Source organism: Pongo abelii, chromosome X, assembly GCF_028885655.2.
Source record: "Pongo abelii isolate AG06213 chromosome X, NHGRI_mPonAbe1-v2.0_pri, whole genome shotgun sequence".
NCBI classification, from domain to species: domain Eukaryota; kingdom Metazoa; phylum Chordata; class Mammalia; order Primates; family Hominidae; genus Pongo; species Pongo abelii.
In genome coordinates this window covers 96,687,905-96,715,792 of record NC_072008.2, presented here as the reverse complement: position 1 = coordinate 96,715,792, position 27,888 = coordinate 96,687,905, and positions in this window count along the sequence as shown.

Here is a 27,888-nt window from a genome sequence, read left to right as displayed (position 1 = left end):
AAAATGCAAGATTGCTTTTATCTTTCCTCTGTATTGTTATTCATTGCTTGATGCTATTTTATAAATTGACTTTACACTGGGAATAGTGGATTTTGTTGTGTGTTTTTCTTCACTATTGAAGTGTTTCCTAATTTTATTGTTATTATAGCACTAAAGGTAACTTTTACTTTAAGTGTATTTGTAAAAACACAGTGCCGTCATTATCTCTTAAAAATACAAATTGTATCTTCCATGTATCAGTAGAAACAGTGGTTTGGGGCCAGTATTTCTATTTTTTTTTATAGCAAGTCTGTCATAATGCTTTGTTTGATTCATTATTTTCTTTTATACCATGTGAAGTAGGAATTATTTTCTGTGTGTTAATGTCTTAGGAATCAAAGATGTATTTAACTTAAGTGGCAAGGATTACGATATTAAAAGATTGTTTTATATTCTTTACAATGAATGTCCTCCTTCAGTGACCATTTTGTAATTAAAAATATTAAGTCAGAAGAAATTTGTTATCCTATTTGAAAATTATCTGAGAAATTATTGTTTAGGATAATGTAACACTTTTACATGTTCAGGCCGGGTTGGAAGAAGCTAGCATATATGCATTTGTTATGAAATTTCTAGAAATTTCTCACTATTGTAATGCTATATTTATACTTTAACTTGTACCTAATTAAAGTAACTTTAATATTGTAATGGTCAGTGATTTTCTTGACCTAGCAATTCAAAATAAATTGATGCTCCCAAAGAAGCCACAAATACATAGTATATCTCTTTTAATATAAGGAGAAATGACAAGAGAAAGTAATTAGATATATGTTGGCATTTTATATTATTTACATAGCAGAACTTATCCATATTGCAAAAGTGAGTTTAAATTTGTGTGTGTCTGTGTGTGCATATTTTTATTACTCGAAATAGAAAGATTTCCATTTTACCAGGCAGAAGAGAAAAATAATCCCATGACACAGTGTGGATACTATCTTTATTGATCATAACTTACTAAAAGAAAATCATATTAACATTTAATCCCATATCTATAATCTTTCATCTATATCTTGTAACTGGTGTATATATGTATGTGTGTGTATCTATATATATAATTTTATAATTATACCAAATATATATTATATATATAATTATACCAAATATATGCATTATATATAATAAGTATATATTACAATTTATATATATTTGGCTTTATAATTATACCAGATAGATAGATTTGGCATAATTTATGGACTATTGCCACCATGGAAAGAAAATGAATAATTTATCTCATATTTATCTCCTTGAACATGGAGAGTGGTAACATACCAACACAGATGTTTTAGAGTAAATAGTTCTTCTTCAGGGAGAGTATTTGTTCACTTAAGTAAAATTCAATTACTCCTAATGCCTATCTGTTGCAGAATTTTTGCTTATTTCAATGAGCTAGCTCCCCATAAGGGTTAGGTAACCTGAGGCCATGATACTAAGAGAATGACAGAACACAGAACTTATCAAGACATACGGTGTAAATTTTAAAAACTATAAGGATTTTAAAAATTTTCCAATATTTTAAGAAATTGTATAATAGTAAATTATCACCCAAGACAAATAAGGGAGCTGATTAAAAGGCATTGTAATCTAAAAATGCCACATTAATCTCATTAGTATAATATAATTAAGCATAGCACTAAAATATTATGAATATGTTTTATATACATGTAAATAACTATGAAATTAACTGGTATATATGGATGAATAATAGTATCAGTTTTGAAAATATTGGACTAGTCTCATATCTTCCAATTATCAGGCAATTTATGATATCCTATGCTGTAAGTCACTTTCTTTTAATAATTTGTCATGAATTAAATATCAAATAATTTCTTTGCTATTAATAGAAGAGGGTTAGTAAATAAGATTGTATTTTTAAATTCATCGTATTGTTCAGCTTTTTTTGTCATTTTGGCAAGAAATGACCTTAATTTAAAAATTGTCATCAGAGAGAGTCAAGTGATCAGTTTCCTTTATCACTATCAATATTGATTTTCAAAATATTAAATAAGTCTATTTTTCATTAGATGAAGTTAATTGAGGACAGCATCAATTGTGAACTGATTTCAAAAGACAGTTGCTACAGAGGAAACTTTTAACCAAGGAAAGATGAGATCATATCAGAAATGTTTACAAAAATCTATAGATATGGAGATAAAGAACATAATCCAACTTGCTTAGACTCTATGAAATGCTTGCAAGTTTCCAAGAAAATCTATTGGAAAAAAGCTCTCCTGTTTGCTACAAAAAGAAGAAATTGTAAGTAAATGCATTGTGACATTATTTTTGTAAGTCAACAAAACATTTTTTGCTTCTTTTCTTGTTCTTTTGGCCTCAAGCAGTATATAATGAAATCTTGCCCCCCACCCTTCCTTTTCAGCATACTTTAAAGGCTCAAGCATCATAAATTAGCCTGACAAATTGAATATCAGTTCACTTGCTATATTTTACTGGTTGATTTGTATGGCCTGTAATTTTTTACCTATGCAAAAATGTAGTATAGTAGGGTTTTGCCATTAATAAAAGGAAATATGTTTAATTGAGCAGCAATGTCTAGATAATTCCTGTCATGTGTAGCAATGCAGATCAGATCATTATAAAGCATACATTATAAAGTAAAACATTGTTTTGATACATTAACAAGCAACATAGTTGCAAGCATTTTTTTCTCCTATTTTTATTAAGTTTTCACTAACAAACTAACCTGCCAACATTTTTGACCTGTGGGTTTTATGGAGGTTTTTGTTGATACTCATTTCTACCAGAATTACGTATATAAAATTAGCCTGGTTGTAAAGCTCATTCACTTCCTATACATTTTGGTGAAGTGGTAGCAGTTGCCCCAAGTACAGGGGCAACTACATTTTTATTTAAAAATTTCCAGACCCTTAATCTTGAAAAACTTCCTTTCAAAAGCACTATTGGTATTGTTACCAAATAAATTCTGGTGAAGGACATCTGGATTGTTTCCAAATCTTAACTGTTTTAAACAGTGATGCAACAGACATAGCAGTACAGAAATCTCTTCAATATACTGACTTCCTTTCTTTTGGGTATATACCCAGCAGTGAAATTGCAGGATCATATGGTAGCTCAATTTTTAGTTTTTTGAGGAACCTTCAAACTGTTCTCCAGTCACTTGTACACTGTTAGTGGGAATGCAAAGTACTCATTTACATAACATTACATTTATGTTCCCTGTACATAATGTATAAAGGTTCCCTTTTTCTCCACAAGAAAATGTGGTACATATACACAATGGAGTACTATTTAACCATAAAAAAGAATGAGATCCAGTCATTTGCAACAACACAAATGCAACTGGAGATCACTATTTTAAGTGAAATAAGCCAGACAAAGAAAGACAAACATCACATGTTCTCACTTATTTATAGGACCTAAAAATTAAAACAATTGAACTCATGGACAGAGAGAGTAGAAGGATGGTTACCAGAGTCTGGGAAGGGTAGGTGGGTATGGTTAACTGTTACAAAAACTAGTTTGAAAGAACAAACACGACCTACTATTTGATAGCACAACATGGTGCCTATAGTCAATAATAACTTAATTGTACTTTTTAAAATAAAGAGTGTAGGCCGGGTGCGGTAGCTCACGCCAGTAATCCCAACACTTTGGGAGGCCAAGGTGGGCAGATTGCCTGAGCTCAGGAGTTCAAGACCAGCCCGGGCAACATGGCAAAACCCTGTCCTACTAAAATACAAAAAATTACCAGGGCGTGGGGGCATGGGCCTGTAGTCCCAGCTACTCAGGAGGCTGAGGCAGGAGAATTGCTTGAACCCAAGAGGCGGAGGTTGCCGTGAGCCCAGATCACGCCACTGCAGTCCAGCCTGAATGACCGAGCAAGGCAGTGAGACTGTGTCTCCGGAAAAAAAAAAAAAAAAAAGAGTGTGATTGGATTGTTTGCAAGTCAAAGTATAAAAGTATAAATGCTAGAGGGGATGGGTACCCATTCTCCATGATGTGGAGAATTTTACTTTTTACATTGCATGCCTGTATCAAAACATCTCATGTACTCCATAAATACACACACTTACTATACACCCACAAAAATAATAAATAAAAATATAAAAAGGAAAAAAGTAATTCTGGTGAAAATTAAGTGTACTTTATACATAGATACCTATTTATACACATGAAAATAAGAAGAGTCTCAAAAGTGTCTTTCTCTTTCTAGGTTTTTACTCCTTTGTTTAAGTGGAACATAAACATCCTAGAACAGGTTACATAGGAATTCTCCTATTTAAAGCTTAAAAATCTAAAACTGTTTCAGTTCTCCCTTCACATTTGAGTAACAGACTCTTTGAGCATAGGTTTCTAAGTGGGAACATATTTTCTTTCACTATTACGAAAGCATTGCTTAACTGTCTTATAGCATCCACGCCCTCCTTCAGAAGTCCAAGGCCATTCTACTTCTCTTCTTAATCTTTCCTTGAAGACTTTCTTTTTTTTCCCCATTGTATAGGAGCGTGCAGAGTCATTTATTTTTCTCCAGTATTATGAAATTTTATAATAATATGCCTTGATAAAGGTTAATTTTTATTTTATCCTCTGGCCATTTGATGACCTCTGCCAATATGAAAGCTATAAATATCAGTTCTATGACATTCTCTCAATTTTTCTTTTCATTTATTCTCTTACATTTCTTTTTATGCTCTTTCTATAAGTCTTACAATTTAGTAAAATTAGGGGACAGATACTGGAATCTGTCCCTTAATTGTACCCTATTGTATTATTATCTATTTTTATCTGTCTTTTAGTTCTGCTTCTTGAAAAATATTTTTATCTTTCAAACCTTCCATTGACTTTTACATATTTGCAATAACATTTTTAATTACCAGGAGTAATATTTGGTTCTCTGAATATTATTGTTGTAGCTTTCTATTTTGTTTAATAAAATAATATATTCTTATCACAGTGAGAATATTATTTGCAGTTTTAAAATATTTTTCCCTGCATATTCTTTGTGTCCTAAATACTCTTTTCTCTGTTTTTGCTTGTCTTTTGTATTGAATATTTCCCAAATTTCTAATGATATATGGCTACATTTCCTTCAAAAGTGGACACTGAAAATCTTCACAGAAGCTCTGTGCATGAGTGGGATTTGTTCACTGTAGTTTTCACATTAGAGTCATCTGCTAGGGCCATTTCCTTAAGGGATCAATAATATAAATACATTTAAAGTAGTTTTGTCTTGGAGTAGTCAGTTTTCTCAGAAAAGATTATTTCCAAATTGTGCCATGATAATATATTCCTAGATGCCAAGTTTCTAGGAACTGAATCGGGAAAAAAAAAGATGAATAAGTAATTTAATATGGAAATTTTCACTTAACCCACTAGTTTTCAGTATGAAACTACTGTGTTCTATTCTGCTTTGAGTCCCCAAATTCAGAAAATCTGTTTTATTCTTTTCAGTAAATAAACTATTAGTGTTCTACTGAGGAGGGGAGGAGTGTTTGTTGGGAAGAGAAAGTTGCCAGGTTAATTGAGAATCGGAGATCTGGGGATGTAATTGCTTCTTCTATTTTTTTTTTTAACCATTTTGTTAAATTTTATTTAAAAATATTTAGAATCAATGTACTTTACTAAGATTTACATTGTCAGTGCTGTTTAGGGATCACTATAAAACATCTATTAACTTTCCAAAGTCAAAATGAAACAATTATACAAAAATTAATACAGATAAAAAACCTACAGGTAAAACTTCTACATTGAAAATTATAATTTTATTTTTTATTTTTTATTTATTTAGCTTTTAGGTTCAAGAATACACATGCAGATTTGTTACATAGGTAAATTGTTTGTCATGGGTGTTTGGTGTACAGATTATTTCATCACTCAGGTAATATGCATAGTACTGTATAGGTTGTTTTTCAGTCTTCCCCTCCTGCCACCCTCCACCTTTAAGCAGACCCCAGGGTCTGTCATTCCCTACTTTGTATCCATGTGTACTCAATATTTAGCTGCCACTTATAAGTGAGAACATATGGTATTTGGTTTTCTGTTCCTGCATCAATTTGCTTAGAATAACAGCCTCTAGCTCCATCCATGTTGTTGCAAATGACATGATCTCATTTCTTTTTATGTCTGCATATTATTCTATTGGGTATATATACCACATATTCTTTATTCAGTCTACCATTAACGGGCATTTAGGTTGATTCTATGTCTTCGCTCTTGTGATTTGCTTCTTCTAATTAATCCATCTGTTTTTACACTGAACTTTCTCTAGTCTGAATGGTATCTGGTGACACCAATTCTCAAGCCTTTCGGGATTTGCTAATGAAAATGGGTTGTTTTTAAGTGTTTCCCTCTGCAAGTTTAGGATTTAGCTTACTTGCTCTGTGAAAACTGTTACGGCTTTTGTGCATCCTTGTGCTTTTGTGTAAAATGTTTCTTCTGCTACCTCTGATCCCATTCTCTGTGCTATCGTTGGATTTACAACTTAAACAAATCTCTTTACTATCTTTGAGTAAGTTGTCAGAATTTCATTAACAAAGTCTCATTCTTAGCTTTAACATAAAAATGGGAAAATATTCCTCATAAACTAAGCATACTCCCACAGGCTTTAAACTCAAATCATGAACATTTAAATTAAGTTGTTCCTTATTTTGCCTATACCCATTTTTATCTTTCAGTGTTGTTTTTGCTTGACAGTATGGTGACAGGGTATTTTTATTTGGAAAGTCCTCAGCAAGATGAATTAGCCAAAAGCAATAATGGTTCAGATTAAACAATAAAGTGGAATTGATTCAATCCCAGGCTCAACTAAGAACAGTCGCTCTCTGGGTGTTTCATTTTAGATGATAGATAAGTTGAGATGTTGTAATATTTATGGGGGGTTAAGCCTATGTCAGTTATGGGATGAAGACTTGTAGTACCAGTACCATCAGTAGTCATACTTTTTTTAACTTTTTGCTAAACTAATGCAATTAGACATTTCCACTCTATCATGATTATATTTTTATGATGGGAAAATAAAAGTTCCATGTTTTTATAAAATAAAAGGGAAAATATTGGATTGAGGATTATTTTGAACCATAATTAAAATGATAAATTATATCACACTTTACAGTGTGATCTTTCAGGCATATTCTATGTTGCTGATATTGATAACAATTTCAGTTTTTAGGAAGCACCCACTAATAAGTTATTTTATTAATATGCTGCAGATACTCTGCTTTATACTGGAGTCTATTGGAAGAAAAACTCCCAAAGATATTTATCTTAGTTTTAAGGCAGAAGTGTCACATTAATATTATTAACTTGAAACTCCAATTAATTATGACAAATTTGGACTCCAAAAACTCTGGCTTGTTTTGTGAGCATTGATATTACTGTGTGGGTTACGATTCATTAACAATTTGTTACAGAAATAATGGAAAGAACATTTTAAGAAGGGATAACACTTCAAAAAATGTTGCTTTATTTGAGAGAGAGTAAAGCCTAGAAGAAGATGTATAAAAGTAGGAATAAACGTCATGAATTTTATAGTTTTGAATCCCCTGATTCTATAATTAATGGTTATTTGGCATATTTCTCTCTATTTTGTTTATTGAGGTTTTATTTACATATAAAATTTATTAGTTTTAAGTGAATTATTTGAGGACATTTTATAATTTTATACAATCATGTAACCTTCACCATAATCAATATATACAATTTTTATTTCACCCTGAGAAGTTTCCTTTTGCCCTTTCACATTTAATAGCCTCCCCCATTTTTGATTCTATACAAGCAGTGATGGGCTTTCTGTTATAATAATTTTTGCCTTTTCTAGAATTTCATTAATAGAAGCATGCTATGCTTAGTCTTGTATTTAACTTCTTTTTTGAGATTATATATGTTGTATGTATTTATATTTTCATTTTTTTTTTGCATAGTAATACGTGGTATTGATATGTCACACATTTCTTTCCTATTCTGTGATTGATGTTTGTGTTGCTTGTAGATTTTGTCATTCTAGAGACTGAGTATTGGTTTCTTATTGTGGCTTTAATTTGTATTTCTCAAAATGTTACTGACCATCTTTTCATCAGCTCATTGGCTGTCTTATTTTGAAGGGCCTATTAAAATTATTCTGACTATTTTGTATTGAGTTTTTTCTCTTCTTACTGAGTTGTAGGTTTCTTTATACTTTTTGAATATAAGCACTTTATCAGACATATAATTTGCAAACATTTTACTTCCAGTCTGTAGTTGAAGTTTTCTTGAAATTCAAAGTCATTTTAATACTAGTGATATACATTTCATCAACTTTTATCAACCTAGTTATTTTATAATTTGTGCTTTTGCTGTCAACTTTAAGAAATTCTTGCTTACTCCAATAATACTTTATTGATTTCTATTACTAGCAAAAACTTAGGGTCTTAAGCCAACACAAATATATTATCTTACAGATTTGTAGGTCAGAAATCTGACACACATTTTACTGAATTAAAACCACGATGTTGATAGGAATCTTTTTCTTTTTAGAGGCTGTACAATAGAATTTGTTTCCTTGCTTTATTCAGCTTCTTCAGGCTGCCCATATTCCTTTGCGCATGGCTTCTTTTTGGATCTTCAAAGATAGCAGTGCAATCTCTCTGATCATACTTTCATAGTCACGTCTCCCCCGACATTGACCTCAACTGGGAAAGTTCTTTGCTTTTAAGGACTCATTTAATTAGTTTCGGCTCACTTGGGTAATCCAGGAGGATCTCCTTATCTCTAGTACATAAGCTTAATTACAACTTCATAGTGTGTTTGGCCATTTTAAACTAGCATATTATCAGGTCCAGAAATTAGGATTTAAGCATCTTTTGTGGGGATCAGGGAGGTGGATTAGTCTGCCTATCACAGTCAGAAAATTTTTCTTCTGTTTTCTTTGTGAAGTTTAATAAATTTAGTTGTTTTAAGTTAAGGTATTTGAGTAACTTTCAATTAATGTTTATTTATGGTGTGAGATAAAAGTAGAGGTTAATTTTTGTCCATATAGTCATCTAGTTGTTCCAACAATATTTCTTGAAAGACTACTTACTTTTCACTGAATTACCTTTATTGAGAATCAATTGAACATATAAGTTTGGGTCTATTTATGGACTCTATTCTGTTCTATTGAGCTATGTTGACTCTTATGTCATTTAATTTTACACTCTCTTGATTGGTGTGGCTTTATAGTAACTCTTAAACAAGAGATTGTGTAGTTTTATCTATTCTTAACAGCTTTATTGAGGTGTAATTCATATACAATAAAATGCACCCATTTTAGACAAAAAATTCAATGATTTTTGATAAATTAGCTATTGTAGGTCATTTATCTTTCCATATAAATTTTTGAATGAGCTTATTAATTTATTTAAAAAGCCCAATAGTGTTCTGATTGGTATTAAAAGTCTCTATAGATCAATTTGGATAAATATCATTTTAATAATATTAAGTCTTCCTATCCATGAGCACATCTGTTTAGTTGTTTAGATGTTCTTTAATTTACTTTTGCAATGTTTTCTAGTTTACAGTGTATATTTTTATTAAAATTTATTTCTAATTATTTCATTTTAATACTATTTTTTCATAATTTTAATTTTTATTATAGATTAAAGGGTACTCATGCAGGTTTGTTACATGGGTAAAGTTTGTGACACTGAGGCTTGAGGTCCCAATGATCCTATTGCCCAGGAAGTAAGCATAGTACCCAACAGGTGGGTCTTAGTCCCATAATCCCCTCCTTCCCTTCCCTATCTAGAGGTCCCCAGTGTCTATTGTTCCTATCTTTATATTGATGTGTATTCAATGTTTAGCTCCAATTTATAAGAACCTACAGTATTTGGTTTTCTGATCTTGTGTTAGTTCACTTAGGATAATGGCCTCTAGCTCCATCCATGTTACTGCAAAGGCCATGATTTCATTCTTTTTTATGGCCATGTAGTAGTCCATGGTGTATATGCAGCACATTTTCTTTATTCAATCCAGCACTGATTGGCATCTAGGTTGATTTCATATCCTTGCTATTGTGAATACTACTGCAATGAACATATGAGTGCATGTGTCTTTTCGATAGGATGAGTTATTTTCTTTGAATGTATGCCTTATAGTGGGATGGCTGTGTCAAACCATAGTTCTATTTTAAGTTCTTTGAGAAATCACCAAACTGCTTTCCACAGTGGTTGAACTAGTTTGCATTCCCATCAGCAGTGTATAAGCATTCCCTTTTCTCTGTAGCCTCATCAGTATCATGTTTGATGCTTTTTTGAAAGGAGTTTTAAATTATGATTTCTAATTGTTTATTGTTAATATTTAAATGTGGAGTTGATTTTTATGTTGGCCTTTTAGAATACCAACTTGTTAAATCAATGTATTAGTTCTAGTAGAGATCTGTGAATTCCCATACAATCAAATTTTTTCAAATAATGGAAGTCTTTCTTTCTACCTCCCAATCCAATCAGTGCATTCTTTATTTCTTTCTCTTGCACTGGTTAGGATATCTGGTACAATGTTAAAGGTATTCAGAGAGGATATCCTTGATATTTTATTGAACTTAGGTAGAAAATATTGACACTTTAATCACTGAGTATCATGCTACTTGTAGATTTTTCATACAAATACTTAATCAATTTGGGAAAGTCCCCATCTATTTGTAGTTGGCTGAGATATTTTTATCATAAAAAGAGATGAATTTTGTCAAATACTTTTTGTGCATCTTCTGAAATGGTAATATGATATTTTCCTTAATTCTATCAATGTGATATATCTCCTTGAGTGTTTTTCAAATGTGAAACCAACCTTACATTCTCAAGATAAATCCCACATGACCGTGATGTAGTGATTTTTTTTAATTATTACTGGATTTGATTTGATATTATTTAATTTTTTGTAACCATGTTCACAAGGGATATTGGTCTGTAGTTTTCTTATGATGTTTTCAACTGGTTTTAGAATCAAGGTAATGCTGCCTTCATAAAATGAAGTGAGAAATGTTTCTTGATTCTCTGTATGCTGAAAGGGTTTAACTAAGATCGATATTATTTCTTCCTTAAATATTTGATAAAATTCACCAGTGAAACCATCAGGACACAAATTTATATTGAAAATATTTTTAATAAAATTTGATTTTATTAATTGATGTAAGGCTTAAAAGTTGAGGCAGACTTGATAATTTGTGTCTCTCAATTATTTCTTCCATTTAATGTAGGTTGTCAAAATTATCTGCATAAACTTATTCATAATAAGTCCTTTTCAATGTCTGAAAGTCTGTAGTGATATGCCACCCTTCATTTCTTATATTGGTTGATTAAATTTTCATTCTGTTTTTCCTGAAGTTACTAACAAGTATTTTGAACACTTTTACTGATTTTTCAAAAAAATCCCCCTGGGTACATAACTCTATTGGCCTGAGAACCACCCTCCCAACACCCACAGTGGCTGCCACAAGCCCCACCAAAGGAGAGTCTGAGCTCCGACCTGCCTAACCCTGGCCCCACCTAATGGATTTTTTCTACTAGCCCTGTTAAGCAAAGACAAAAGACATAAACTGTTGGGAGCTATAGGGCCCCACCTATCACCTGAGTACTTACTGTTCAAAATAGGGCATGCTTACCTCTATCTTCTACTACCGCAGCTGGTGCTCTCTTAAAAGTGCCACCTCCTGGCTGGGGGCCAGCCAACTCAAGCCATTACAGAAACTCATAACAGAACAATCCTGTTCCAAAGGAGAAAATAACAGATAATTCCACCACCTGCAACACCTTGGTTAATCAGAGGTCCTTTATCTGTCCACCTGACAAATTCACTGCTAGCATAACCAGCATTCAAAAAATCCAATGCACTAAACAAAACTTCAATCAAGGACTCCTACAGAATCCTCTTCAGTGCCCTGCCACCTCCATCAGAGCACGTGCTATTATCCATGGCTGGGAGACCTGTAGATAAATCATATCACAGGACTCTTTGCAGACATTCCCCAACACCAGCCCAGAGGCCAGTAGTCCCTCTGAGTAGGTAGACCCAGAAGGGCAATAACAATCACCACAGTCTGGCTCTCAGTTTCCCCACTTCTAGGGGAAGGGGGAGAGTACCACATCAAGGGATCACCCCATGGAACCAAAGAATCTGAACAGCAGCTCTTGAGTTCCAGATATTTCCACTGAAACAGTCGACCCAAATGAGAAGAAAAAAAAAAAAAAGAAAAATAATTCTGGTAATATGACAAAGCTGGGTTCTATAACATCCCCAAAAGATCACAATAGCTATCAGCAATGGATCCAAACAAAAGAAGAAATCTCTGAATAGCCAGATAAAAAACTCAGAATGTTGATTATTAGGACTACTCAAAGAGGTACCAGAGAAAGGTATAAACCAACTTAAATAAAATTTTTAAAAATACAAGATATTAATTTAAAGAGTCTCCAGAGAAATAAATATCATAAAGACAATCAACTTCTAGAAATGAAAGACAAACCTAGAAATATGCAAAATACACTGGAAAGTTTCAACAATAGAATCAAATAAGTATAATAAAGAGCTTCAGCACTAAAAGACAAGGGCTGAATTAACCCAATCTGACAATGGCAAAGATAACAGAATTTAAAAAATGAACACAGCCTCGAAGAAATTTGGTATTATGTTAAAAGACTGAATATAAGAATAATTGGTGTTCTTGAGGAAGAAGAGAAATCTAAATGTTTGGAAGTTTTATTTGAGAAAATAATCAAGAAAAAACTCCCTGATCTTGCAAGAGATCTAGATATCCAAATACAAGAAGCTCAAAGAACACCCGGGAAATTCATTGCAAAAAAAATCATCACCTAGGCACATAGTCATCAGGTTATCTAAAGTGAAGACAAGGAAAAGAATCTTAAGAGATGTGATGCAAAAGCATCAGGTGATGTATAAAGGAAAGCCATTCAGATTAACAGCAGATTTTTTAGCAGAAATCCTAAACACCAGAAGGGATTGGGGTTCTATCCTTAGCCACCTTAAACAAAATAATTATCAGCCAAGAATGTTGTATCCAGCAAAACTAAGCTTCATAAATAAAGGAGAGATAATGTATTTTTCAGAAAAACACATGCTGAGAGAATTTGCCACTACCATGCCAGTGAGGGAGAATGGAAAGGAAAAATCAGTTAGGCAGACAGTTAAGGCCAGTCCTTGGAGAAGCAGCCTGCCTTAAAAACCACAACTACAAGCAAAAAATAGAACAGCCTGGAGAAAACTTAGACTGCAGTTGCACAGATAAGTGGGCACCCAGCATAGAAGCCTTTTGTTCTTTGTGTGATTAGAGAGCTCCCAGGAAAAGTTTCTTCCCCATGTCAGGCATGTACATGATGGGCTCTGTGGGAATTTGCACAGAGATGGAGAGGCTTACCTAAAACAAACCCACTGTTATACAAACAAGGGAAGCTGTGCTTTGTGTGCCCACAACTACAAAGATAAGAAGAGTTACACAGACAGCTTTACAGATAAGAGAATTTACTCAAACTGCTACAGAGATGAAAGGAGTTTCATATAAAAGCTTTTGAATTCAACTGTAAAAATGGCAACCCACTTGTGCTACCCTCACCACTACAGAGAGCTTTCTACTTTTGCTTATTAAACTTTTACTGAACCTCACCCTTTGTGTCCATACTCCTTAAGTTTCTTGGCAGTGAGACAACAAGCTCAGATAACACCTCACACAATGATACCATGGACCATCTACCTGTTTAATTAGCACTACTAGAAATGCGAAAAGGGATTCTAAATCTTGAAACAAAATGTCTAAATACACAAAAATAGAACCTCCTTAAACCATAAATCTCACAGGGCCTATAAAACAATAACACAATAAAAGTTATTCTGGCAACAACTAGCATAATAAATAGAACGGTACATCACATCTCAATATTTTTTTTTTTTTTGAAGCGGAGTCTCCCTCAGTTGCCCAGGCTGGAGTGCCGTGGCGCTATCTCGGCTCACTGCAAGCTCCCCCTCCTGGGTTCACGCCATTCTCCTGCCTCAGCCTCCCGTGTAGCTGGGACTACATGCGCCCGCCACCACGCCCGGCTAATTTTTTTGTATTTTTAGTAGAGATGGGGTTTCACCCTGTTAGCCAGGATAGTCTTGATCTCCTGACCTTGTGATCCGCCCACCTTGGCCTCCCAAATTGCTGGGATTACAGGCATGAGCCACTGTGCCCGGCCACATCTCAATATTAATGTTGAATATTAATAACCTAAATGATCTCACATAAAATTTGCAGAATGACAGAATGGATAAAAATTCACAGGCCAACCAAGTATCTTCAGTCTTCAAGAGACTTACTTAACACATTAAATTCTGTTCACATAAATGTAAGGTAAAGAGGAGGAAAAAGACCTTCTATACAAATGGAAAACAAAAGCAAGCAGAAGTAGGTATTCTCATATCAAGCAAAACAGAATTTAAAGCAACAACAGTTAAAAAAGACACAGAGGCCAGGCGCGGTGGCTCACGCCTGTAATCCCAACACTTTGGGAGGCCGAGGAGGGCGGATCACAAGGTAAGGAGATCCAGACCATCCTGGCTAACACAGTGAAACCCGCCTCTACCAAAAAATGTACAAAAAATTAGCTGGGCATGGTGGCGGGTGCCTGTAGTCCCAGCTACTCAGGAGGCTGAGGCAGGAGAATGGTGTGAACCCGGGAGGCGGAGCTTGCAGTGAGCCAAGATCGCGCCATTGCACTCCAGCCTGGGCGACACAGCGAGACTCTGTCTCAAAAAAAAAAAAAAAAAAGACAAAGAGGGACATTATATAATGATAAAAAGATTAGTCCATCAGGAAAATATCACATTCCTACATATATGTATATATTTGGAGACCACAAATTTATAAAATAATTACTACTAGACTTAGGAAATGAGATTGATGGCAACATAATAACTGTGGGAGACTTCAATACTTCACTGACAGCACTACAAAGATCATCACGACAGCCAACATAGAAACAATGAACTTAAACTATATGCTACAACAAATGGACTTTACAGGTATTTATAGAACACTCTACCCAACAACTGCAGAATATACATTTTTTTTATCAGCAATTGGGACATTATTTTTATAAGCACATAGAACATTCTCCAAGATAGGCCATAGGATAGGCAACAAAACAAGTCTCAATAAATTTAAGAAAATCAAAATTATATCAAGTACTCTCTTAGACCATAGTGGAATAAAATTGGAAATTAACTCCAAAAGGAACCCTCAGAAAAATACATGGAAATTAAGCAAACTGCTCCTGAATAATCTTCGGGTCAACAATGAAATCAAGACAGAAATTAAGAAATTATTTTAACTGAATGATAATGTGACACAATCTATCAAAACTTCTGAGACACAGCAAAAGTAGTACTAAGAGTAAAGTTCGTAGCATTAAATGCCTACATCAAAAAGGCTGAAAGAGCACAAATGGACAATCTAATTTCAAACCTCAAGGAACTGGAGAAACAAGAACAACTCAAACCCACATTGAACAGAAAAAAAGAAATAACAAAGATGAGAGCAGAACTAAATAAAGTTGAAACAAAAAATACAAAACATAAATGAAACAAAAAGCTGATTCTTTGAAAATATTTTAAAGAGAAGTGATATTCTATTGGAGAGATTAAGAAAAACCAAAGAAGATCTGAGTAAGCTAAATTAGAAACAAAATGAGAGATATTACAACTGATAACACAGAAATACAAAAGATCATTCAAGGCCATGAAAAACACCTTTATGTGCACAAACTAGCAAACCTAGATGAGATGCATACTTTCTTGGAAATATACAACCCTTCTTGATTAAACTAGGAAGAAATAGAAACTCTGAACAGACCAATAACCAGCAGCATGATTGAAACCGTAATACAAAAAAATTGTCAATAAAAGAAGTTTAAGACCACATTGATTCACAGCTGAATTCTGACAGACATTCAAAGAAGAATTGGTGCAAATCCTACTGAAATTATTCCAAAAGATAGAGAATCCTCCCTAAATCATTTTACAAAGCCAGTATTACCCTAATTCCAAAACCAGGAAAGGACATAACAAAAAAGAAAACTTCAGACCAATATCACTGATGAACATAGTTGCAAAAGTTCTTAACAAAATACTAGCTAACCAAATCTAACTGCATATCAAAAAGATAATACACCATGATTAAATGAGTTTCATACCAGAAATGCAGGACTGGTTTAACATATGTAAGTAAAAAATGTGATACACCACATAAACAGAAATAAAAACAAAAAATATATAATCATCTCAATAGACGCAGCATAAGCATTTGGCAAAATCCAGCATCCCTGTATGTTTAAAACCCTCAGCAAAATTGGTATACAAGTAACATACCTTAAGGTAATAAAAGCCATCTATGACAAACCCACAGCCAATGATATACTGAATGGGGGAAAAGTTGAAAGCATTCCCCCTGAGAACTGGAACAAGACAAAGATACCCACTTTCACCACTTCTATTTAACATAATACTGGAAGTCCTAGCCAGAGAAATAAGATAAGTTAAAGAAATAAAGGCCATCCAAATCGGTAAAGAGGAAGTCAAAAAGTCACTGTTAACCAATGATAGGGTTGTATACCTAGAAAACCTTAATGACTCCTCCAAAAAGCTCCTAGATCTGATAAATAAATTGAGTAAAGTTTCAGGATACAAAATCTATATACAAAAATTAGTAGCACTACCATACACTAATGGTGAGCAATCTGATAATCAAATCAAGAATTCAACCTCTTTTATAATAGCTGCAAAGAAAAATAAAATACTTAGGAATATACCTAATCAAGGAGGCAAAAGACTCTACAAGGAAAACTACAAAACACCCCTGAAAGAAATTATAGACAACACAAACAAATAGAAACACATCTCATGCTCGAGGATGGGTAGAATCAATATCCTGGAAATGAACATACTGCCAAAAGAAATCTATAAGTCAATGTAATTCTCAGTAAAGTACCATCATCATTCTTCACAGGACTAGAAAAAACCATCCTAAAATTCATATGGAACCAAAAAAAGAGCCCACATAGTCAAAACAAGACTAAACAAAAATAACAAATCGGGAGGTATCACATTACCTGACTTCAAACTATACTACAAGGCTATAATTGCCAAAACAGCATGGTACTGATATAAAAACCAGCATATAGACTAATGGAATAGAATAGAGAACACAGAAAGAAAACAATATACTTGCAGCCAACTGAACTTTGACAAAGCAAACAAAATCATAAATTAGGCAAACGACACCCTATTCAACAAATGGTGCCGGGATATTTGGCAAGCCACATGTAGGTGAAAGAAAGAAACTGAATCCTTATCTCTCACTTTATACAAAATCCAACTCAAGATGGATCAAAGACTGAAACATAAGACCTGAAACCATAAAAATTTTACAAGATAAAACTGGAAAAACTCTTCTAGACATTGGCTTAGGCATAGTTCATGACCTAGAACCCAAAAGCAAAAGTAACAAATACATAAGTGGAACTTAATTAAACGAAAAAGCTTCTGCACAGCAAAATAAATAATGAGCAGAGTAAAATGACAACCCACAGAGTGGGAGAAAATATTTGCAAACTATGCATCCAGCAAAGGACCAATATCCAGAATGTACAAGGAACTCAAACAAATCAGTAAGAACAAAACAAATAATCTCATCAAAAAGTAGCCTAAGGGCATGAATAGACAATTCCCAAAAGAAGATATGCAAGTGGCCAACAAACATATACAAAATTCTCAACATCACTAATTATTAATGATAGGCAAATCAAAATCACAATGCAATACCACCTTACTCCTGCAAGAATGACCATAATTTAAAAAACAAAAATATAATAGATGTTGGCATGGATGTGGTGAAAAGGGAACACTTTTACATTGCTGGTGGAAATGTAAACTAGTACAACCACTGTGGAAAACAGTACGATGATTCCTTAAAGAACTAAAAAAGAACTAACATTTGATCCAGCAATCCCACTACTGGGTATCTACTTAGAGGAAAAAAGTCATTATGTGAAAAGGATAATTGCACATGCCTGTTTATAGCAGCACAATTTGCAATTGCAAAAATATAGAACCACACTCAATGTCCATCAACCAACGAGTTGATAAAAAAAGTGATATATATATATATACACATACATATATACACACACACACACACACACACACGCACACACACTCTATGGAATACTACTCAGCCATAAAAAGGAATGAAATAAATACATTCACAGGGAACCGGATGGAGTTAGAGACCATTATTCTAAGTGAAATAACTCAGGAATGGAAAACCAAACATCACATGTTCTCACTTATCAGTGGAAGCTAAGCTATGAGGATGCAAAGGCATATACAAATGACACAATGGGCTCATGGGGAATGATGAGAGAGGGTGAGGGATAAAAGTCTACACACTGAGAACAGTGTACACTGCCTGGGTAATGAGTGCACCAAAATCTCAGAAATCACCACTAAATAACTTATCCATGTAACCAAACAACACCTGTTACCCCAAAACTATAGAAATTATAAAAAAAGAATAAATGAAGATTTTTATCTTTTAGCAAATCCTATATATACAAATATTAAAATAAAATTTGACATTAAAGTAGCTACTTATCACTTAGTGCTAAAAAACAAATAAAATGAGCAATACATTAAAAATTTTTATAAGTAACTTATAAAATATGATAAATGACATATGGCAAAATAATTAGTAAAATTAATTCTTACTGAACTAAAATAAAAAAATTGACAAATAAGCACAATATATTATTTTATTTTATTTAAATATTGTAGTTTAATCTGCTTCAGATCTGTTTTGGAAACGTGAAATAGATAAAATACAAATATATTGACTTATTTTAATTATTTCCAATATCCAGTGAATAAGAATTTTAAATATATTTTAATTGTAGCATCAAGTTTTTAGTTCTATTACTCCATTACTTTTCCACCAGCCCTATATTTTATAAAGTTAAAAACTGAGTGCATTTTAGTGAAGGACAGATTCAAAATTTAATTCTTGTCTCCGAGTGGTCAAATACGTGTTACTTAATTTTACTGAGACAAATTCTCCTGACTGATTGTTAATATTGTCAGTTTTATATGCTGCTTTATCAACTCTCTATAGGCATAATACATTCAAGTGAACAGATACCTTCTTGGTCAAATATTTGAAAATGCTATACAAACTGTGCAAGTTGTGGAGAGGGGGAGAAAGTTTAGTTATATTGTATGTTTGAAAAATACAATACTTTCTGTTCTCACTGTTAAATAGTCATACTAACAAATTCAAGATTATTTAAATTGTATCAATTCTAGATTTTTACTTAGTTATTTGAAGAATTGGGTTTTACAATAATAAGGTAAATAAATGGATCCTTGATTCCTCAAAAATATTTTAAAAGGCTAAATTATCAACTTAAATTGTATTTTTATTAAATATATTTATACACAATTAATGTTAAATTTAAAGAATGTAAATGATTGGTCTGAAAAAATATTTGGATTCACTTGAAATATGTAAGTGAAAAATGTCTAATTATTTAATAGCTATATATGATAAAGCTAATAAGTTCGGTATCTCTTCCACTTTCTAACTTAAAAGTTTCACTTAGACACCTGAGATGTCCTAATGCTATTGTATTGCTAGGGTGCATACGATATTAAACAGATTTATGTTAACTTTTAACTCGATCAGGAGATACAAATGGAAGTGTTCATAAAACTTAAAAATGAAATTAAAGAAGTTCATTTGCATGTACCATAAAACTAAGTTTTAAACAGATCGTACAATGTCAAGGTCAGTATTCTAGCTGCATTCTGATGAACTAACTAGGTGATTCAAACATATTAATCAAGTAAATCTTGATTTAAATAGGTGGGCCTTGCATTCATATATGATGGCCAAAACCCTAGGATGTTATTTAACTCTTTGAAGAAGGAAAGAATGATGTTCTACAGAAAACAGTGCTTGTTCTCTGAACCTCAACATTAGTTCATTTTAATTTGTGCCAGTATATATTGTATGAAAGTTAAACTGCAGCTATTAGATTCGAGTGACTTTAAAATATGCCACCCTAATTTCTGTAGAAAGAAAACTTAATTGGCTTCAGCTATGATTGTTGCTTTATGTCAGTAGGTTGGACATGTGTATGTTGAGGGTGTGTGTGTGTGTTTATGGGGGTGCATTATGCCACCTTGGCTTTGGTGCTGTTAAAGTTCTATTTCATTAAAATGATGTTATCTTATAGGAGGACTTCTTCCATGGAAAATATGATGCTCAATAATGGCTTCTTCTGAAACTACAGAATCTGAGGAAAGACAAGTGATTTTATTAAATGCAATACATTTGGTTTGTAGTTATTGCTGTAAATTTGACCTTCAATTCACAAATATTAACTCATTAATAAAATACACAAAAATTGTGAGAGTATTTTAAATCACGCAAATGCACAATCTGGATTGAAAAGGACACAAATGATTTTTCTTCCTTCTGCCTTCTGATTTTGATTTTCTTATCTTTATTGACACACATTGATAATAATTATTTAATATCTGATGCAGTTCTCAGCTAGTATACATATTACTTAATCTCATGAACAAACATTTTATTTTATATTCCTGTCTTCTTTCATCTTTCTCAGGATTGTTGTGAAGAACATATAAAATAATGAAAGTTAAATAAGTATCATAGTTTCTGGCACAGAATAATTTATTAAGAAATGGTATACATTTGACCCAGCAATCCCATTACTGGATATATACCCAAAGGAATATAAATGATTCTATTCAAAGATACATGCACACATATGTTCACTGCAACACTATTCACAATAGCAAAGACATGGAATCAATCCAAATGCCCATCAATGATACACTGGATAAGGAAAATGTGGAACACTATGCATCCATAAAAAGGGACAAGGCCATGTTCTTTACAGGGATATGGATGGAGCTGGATGCCGTTATCCTTAGAAACAATCGCAGGAAAGGAAAACCAATGTTGTCACTTATAAGTGGAAGCTTAACAATAAGAACACATGGACACAAGGAAGGAACAACACACACTTGGGCTTGTTGTGGGGTGGGATGTGGAGATGGAGAGCATTTGGAAAAATAGCTAATGCATGCTGGGCTTAATACCTAGATGATGGGTTGATAGGTGCAGCAAACAACCATGACACACAAACCTGTACATACTGAACATCCTATGTAACAAACCTGAACATCCTGAACATGTACCCTGGAACATAAAATAAAAATTAAAATTAATAAAAGAAGTGGCATATACTATTATTAAATTCTCCCTCTCCTACTCCTTTTCATTCCTGTATATGAATGTTTATTAACTACCTGCTCCATGCATGTCACTGTATTAACCTGTGGAGCATGCAAAGATGAGTAAGACATAGCTCTTAACTTCCGTGGTATGTATCTCATTAATTCCTATCTATGTTTACAAAATGTTTAGTTTGGATTTCATATCAAGTGTATTCTAAATGAAGTTCATATCTCCTAAGAATAACTTTTTTAAAGTGTGTTTTTCATTTCTTTTGTAATTTTAGTCATATGAAGAGTAGAGGAAATACATTGGTAAGTGAGCACAGCGTTGACAAGTATGAAGCACTCTCTCCTTCCCAAACTATTTCTGGGCATTGATTCTTAATTAAGAGCTCTTTTTAATGAAGCATAGAATGGGCTTACAGCTGTTCTCAGAGCAAATCTTTAAGGAGTAGCTATGCTTCAATAAAGCTAATACATCTCATTAGGACTTTTTTTTTTTGCAAAACCTTCATAATATTCTCTATTCCCTGAATCCCTGAGAAATTGGGGGCAATGAAAAATATAGTATAGGTCATTTTGCTATTAATTCAGTGATGATTTTAGAGCTAGCTATTCAGCCATGGGGAACTTTCTTAAATCCAGCAAAATTCACTGATGTATTCAAAAATTATCTTCTAGGAGAAGTGTAAGTCTGCAATTTTTGCCCAGATTTCCATACAAACTTGAAAGATGGGTTAATATAAAGCAATACTTACATAGCACTTCTACATCTTTGTAAAGCACATACGCATATATAAAAACCAAATATGGCCAGGCTTGGTGGCTCATGCCTATAATCCCAGCACTTTGGGAGGCCAAGGTGGGAGGATTGCTTGAGGCTAAGAGAGTTGCAGACCAGCCTAAACAACATAGCAAGACATTGTCTCTACTAAAAATAATAATAAAAAATAAAACCAGCTGGGATTTGTGGCACATGCCTGTAGTCTAAGCTACTCTGAATGCTGTGACGGGAGAATTGCTTGAGCCCAGGAGGTTGAGGCTGCAGTGCGCCATGATCATGCCACTGCACTGCAGTCTGGGCAACAGAACAAAACCTTGCCTCAAAAAAGAAAAAGATATATATAATTATTGTGAATCATTACTGACTTTGCAGTACATTTAACTGGCTATGAATTGCCTCAGATGTTCAGCAAAATTCACTTATTAGAGAAGCTCCAAAATAGTCTTTTGAACATAAATGCCACATGTACTTATTGGTAATCTTGTAAACAAATCTAAAAAGTAAATATAAAATATCTTAATATACACATCCTACTCTGGACCATTTTTGGGTCAACATTTTTTTTAATGAGGAAGTTGAAGACGTTTTTGGGTAGATTATCCTGCCTGCTTTCTTCTTCATGAAAGTTCTTAGTTGATATTGGGTATATGCGTATGTTAGACACTGGTGCTCTTATTTTAGCTTTAAGGAAGCTGCAGAGTTAGAGCTCCAATAATTTTTTTTAGTCTAGGTTTGTTATTGTTTTTGGAGGCAACTTTGGCGTTAAAACCTCCTAACCCACTAAATGGAAAGATAAGATTATTTGGAGATTGACGCAAAAGTAATTGTGATATTTGCATTGTTGAATTTTGCCATTTGATATTGGAATACAATCTTAAATAAATTTGGTTACATTATACACCATTTTAATGCGCATTTCTCATTTTATTTTTCTGCTAATGACTTATTACTTGCTATTTATTTTAGACTATGAAAATGATGTTAGACAAAAAGCAAATTCGAGGCTGTATGTGGTCGCTCACACCTATAATCCCAGCACTTTGGAAGGCCGAGGTGGGCAGCTTATCTGAGGTCAGGAGTTCGAGACCAGCCTGGCCAAGATGGCGAAACCTCATCTCCACTAAAAATACAAAAATTAGCCAGGCATGGTGGCATGCGCCTATAATCCCAGCTACTCAGGAGGCTGAGGCATGAGAATCACTGAACCCGGGAGGAGGAGGTTGCAGTGAGCCGAGATCATGCCTTTGCACTCCAGAGCAACAAGAGCAAAACTCTGTCTCAAAAAAAAAAAAAGGCTGGGCACGTGGCTCACACCTATAATCCCAGCACTTTGGGAGGCTGAGATGGGTGGATCACTTGAGTCACTTAAGGTCAGGAGTTCAGGACCAGCCTGGCCAACATGGTGATACCCCATCTCTACTAAAAATACAAAAATTAGCTGGTTGTGGTGGGACATGCCTGTAATCCCAGCTACTCGGGAGGCTGAGGCAGGAGAATTTCTTGAGCCCGGGAGAGGGAGGTTGGAGTGAGCCTAGAATGGGCCACTGCACTCCAGCCTGGGTGACAGAGCGAGACTATCTCAAAAAATAAAATAAAAAAGCAAATTTGAGCAATTTTCTTATTTGAGTTCAAAATGGGTCATAAAGTAGCAGAGACAACTCACAATGTAAGTGCTAAGGAGCATACTGTGCACTGGTGGTTCAAGATGTTTTGCAGGCTGGGCGGGGTGGCTCACGACTGTAATCCCAGCACTTTGGGAGGCTGAGGTGGATGGATCACCTGAGGTCAGGAGTTCAAGACCAGGCTGGCCAACATGGTGAAACCCCATCTCTACTAAAAATACAAAAAAGTTAGCCGGGTGTGGTGGCACACAACTGTAATCCCAGCTACTTGGGAGGCTGAGGCAGGGGAATCGCTTGAACCCAGGAGGCGGAGGTTGCAGTGAGGCGAGGTCACACCTCTGCACTCCAGCATGGGTGACAGAGCGAGACTCTGTCTCAAAAATAAAATCAAATAAAGATGAGAGCCTTGAAGCTTAGGAGCGTAGTGTCTGGCCATCGGAAGTTGACAATGACCAACTGAGAGCAATCGTCTAAGCTTATCCTCTTGCAACTACACAAGACCTTGCCAAAAAACCTATCGTCTACCATTCTATGATTGTTCAGCATTTGAAGCATATTGGAAAAAGCTCGATAATTGGGTGCCACATGAGCTGAGCAAAAATAAAAAAAAATTTTTGAAGTGTTGTCTTCTCTTATTTTATGCAACAATGAACCATTTCTCAATCTGATTGTGACGTAGGAAGAAAAGTGGATATTTTGTACAACCATCAATGACCAGCTCAGTGGTTAGACTGAGAAGAAGCTTCAAATCCCTTCCCAAAGCCAAATTTGCACCAAAAAAAAAAGGTCATGGTCACTGTTTCATGGTCTGCTGCCGATCTTATCCACTACGGCTTTCTGAATCCCACTGAAATCATTATATCTGAGAAGTATGTTCAACAAATCAATGAGATGCATGGAAAATAGCAAAGCCTGCAGCTGGCATTGGTCAACAGAATGGGCCCAATTCTTCATGGCAATGCCTGATTGCACGTTGCCTGACCAATGCTTTGAAAATTGAACAAATTGGGCTACAAAGTTTTGCCTCATCTGCCATATTCACCTGACCTCTTGTCAACTGAATACAACTTCTTCCAGCATCTCCACAATGTTTTGCCTAGAAAATGCTTCCACAAACAGCAGGATGCAGAAAATGCTTTCCAGGTGTTCATCAAATTCTGAAGCATGGATTTTTATGCTATAGTAATAAGCAAACTTATTTCTTGTTGGCAAAAATGGACTGATTGTAATGGTTCCTATTTGCATTAATAAATATGTGTTTGAGCCTAGTTGTAATGATTTAAAATTCATGATCTAAAACTGCAATTACTTTTACACCAACCTTAAAAGAACACCAAAAAGGAAACCACTGAAAGTGTTTTAGCTTTCCTCCTGTGACACAATATAGTTATTTCTCTGCTGATGCATGATGCTCTTTTTCATAAACATAAACAGAAAATTATAAAACAAAGTAATTACACATTTCCCCTGGGAATCATGCAAGACTTGGAAATGAGAATAAAAATGGCTAAAATGTGGGCATCAATGTAGATATCCGGTACTCTGGAGCAACATGTAGTGGTAGCCAAGTCTAGGGTACTTTAGAAAGTATGAAACCTTTATAATGGTCAGAATTTTAATGTGAATCTGCTGGTGGTGAGCTTTCAGGCTCTTCTAGACAGGTGCATGCACCTCCAATACAACTAAGGACATGTACAAGACATAAACAGGACAACAACTTGCTTTGTGAAGCAGTCCATTTGAAACAGGTTGATGTGCAATTACTACAAGACAGTATAAGAGTTCATACTTGATAAGCTATGAATGAATAGATGTGAATAAATAAAACTGGATTCTGGAGAATCTCAGCCCAATATTGTATAAACGTTTATTTTCTATCATGTGACATCTTTTGACTCCATACAGTCAGTTTTCTGGGTTATCAAGGTATTTGAAGCATCTGCTATGTGTCAAAAGATTAGTCAGTAAAGATATGAAAACAACTAAGATATATTTTGTGCTCTTGGGAAGCATATACACTAGTCACTGTGAATGTGTATGTAACTGCTTTATAACATTAGGAAAAGATGAAGACATCTATTTAAAAATGTATAAAACACTGAAAGCAAAGTATAGATTCATTCCAATTGTGAGGATAATAAAAAAGCTCATCAAAGAGTTATCCATTAAGTTGGATCTTTAAGGATGAGTAAAGTATTAAGAAGTGTAGACAAGGATATTTCTTTTGGATGAGGTACTTTGATAAAATGACAAAAGTATAAAACTGCATGCATAAAATGTTCCAGGAATAGTAAAAACTGTAGTGTACCAGAAGAGTACTGGGCATTGAGTGGAGATGGTGGTTTGTTCAAGATAAGTCTGCAAAAGAATGTGTGTGAAGGGTAGCATAGTATACAGTTTTTTTAGAATGCTATGATAAACAAATGTTTTCTTCTGTGTTCAGTACAGAAAAAAAAGGAATGCTAAATGGAGCAGTAATTTTGACAGATTTGTGTGTTATGAAAGAATAATTTGAAACTATTTGAAGAGCATGTTGAAGTCATAGGGTCTGGATAGAAGATCAGTCTGGAAGGCATAAGACAATGAGGGCTTGAACAAAGTCAAACTTTTCCCAGAGTTCCCTGTCCACTACATTCTCAATATGTCTGTTTTTAAAATCTGTTTGTTTTCAAATGAGTCAGATTATGCAGATTCTACTTCTGAAAATCTTTCAAACCTAAACAAAGACTTTTAATCAGATGTTATATGTGTGTCTCATTGGAATATAAGGCCGCAATAACAATGCTCATTGGAGGTTGTACAGACAAACATTTGCAAATGCTGTTTACTTATAGGGTGTTTCTTATAGTTATAAATCTACAGTCTAATGAAAATTTTAATTAGAAGATTAAATAAATGCCTAGAAAATGAAACTCACCAAAATGGAACCAGTTTTTTCCTGCTCTCTTAAGAGCGTGGCTTCTTCAGTTGAGCATCTTAGTGTTGGAAGCCTGTGGTTGCAGTTTCTTTGCCTACTGGCCAAAAATAAAGTCTTAAAAATGACATATAATTTTTACAGTGAGAAAACACGCCAGACAATGCTTTAATTAAGTGACTGAATTTAACATCACCAGTATTGGGGCAAACCAACTCTATTTGCCTAATAATACCATACACTGAAAAGAACATGTAATTTATCCAGTATTCCTGCTAAAACTGCATAACTTGAATCTAATCATAAACAGCACATAAATACAAATGCAAGAAAAGTCTACAGAATAAGCAGCCTGTAATTTTTAAAAACATCAAGGTTATGAAAACTTTCCACCTTTCCACCTCCCCTGCAAAAAAGACTGATGAACTATTCCAGATTAAAAGAGAGCAAAAGGACATTATAATTACATGCAGTGCAACTAATATCGGATCAGGATTAATTTGTTTTCTAAAGTATATAATTGAAAATTTGAAAAATATCCTAATTGTGATAATTTATACTGATGTGAGACAATTCTCTGTTTTTAGGAAATAAATGCTTAAGTATTTATGGCTAAAGAAGCATCATGTCTTCGATTTATTTTCAAATGGTTTTGAAAATAATGTGTATGTGTATGAATAAAGACAAAAAATAAAGCAAATAGAAAATAGTTACAAATGGAGAATCTAAGGCAAGAGTAAATAGGAATTAATGCAGCTTTTCTAGGTTTGAAGCTATTTAAAATTACAAAGTTACAAAAAGGAAAAAAAATCACATCAAGTGACACATGTCCTTATTCTAATGAAAATTTCAACCAAAGGTTATTGTGCTTATAAACCTTAAAGGTGTTTCACAAGTGGAATTAATTAATGACTGAATATTATTTCTCCTTCTACTAGCTTTAGTAGTAAGTAGTAGCTTTAGTAGTAAGTAGTAGCTTTAGTATAAGCTAGAGCTTATAAGCTTTAGCTTTAAGTAAGCTTATAAGCACAACAGAAATAGACCCAGCTCTATGTAATCAATGCTGGTATTTTTTTTTTTCTCGTGGTATAGTAGCTTTTTCTTACAGTTCAGAAGATTATGGAAGACTGTACATAAAAAGAAAAAAATGAAATTATTAAAGATATTTTTATAAATCTTCATATCAGGTGGAACACTACAAAGGCAAAGGGAAGCGTCAATTGAGGCATATATGCATG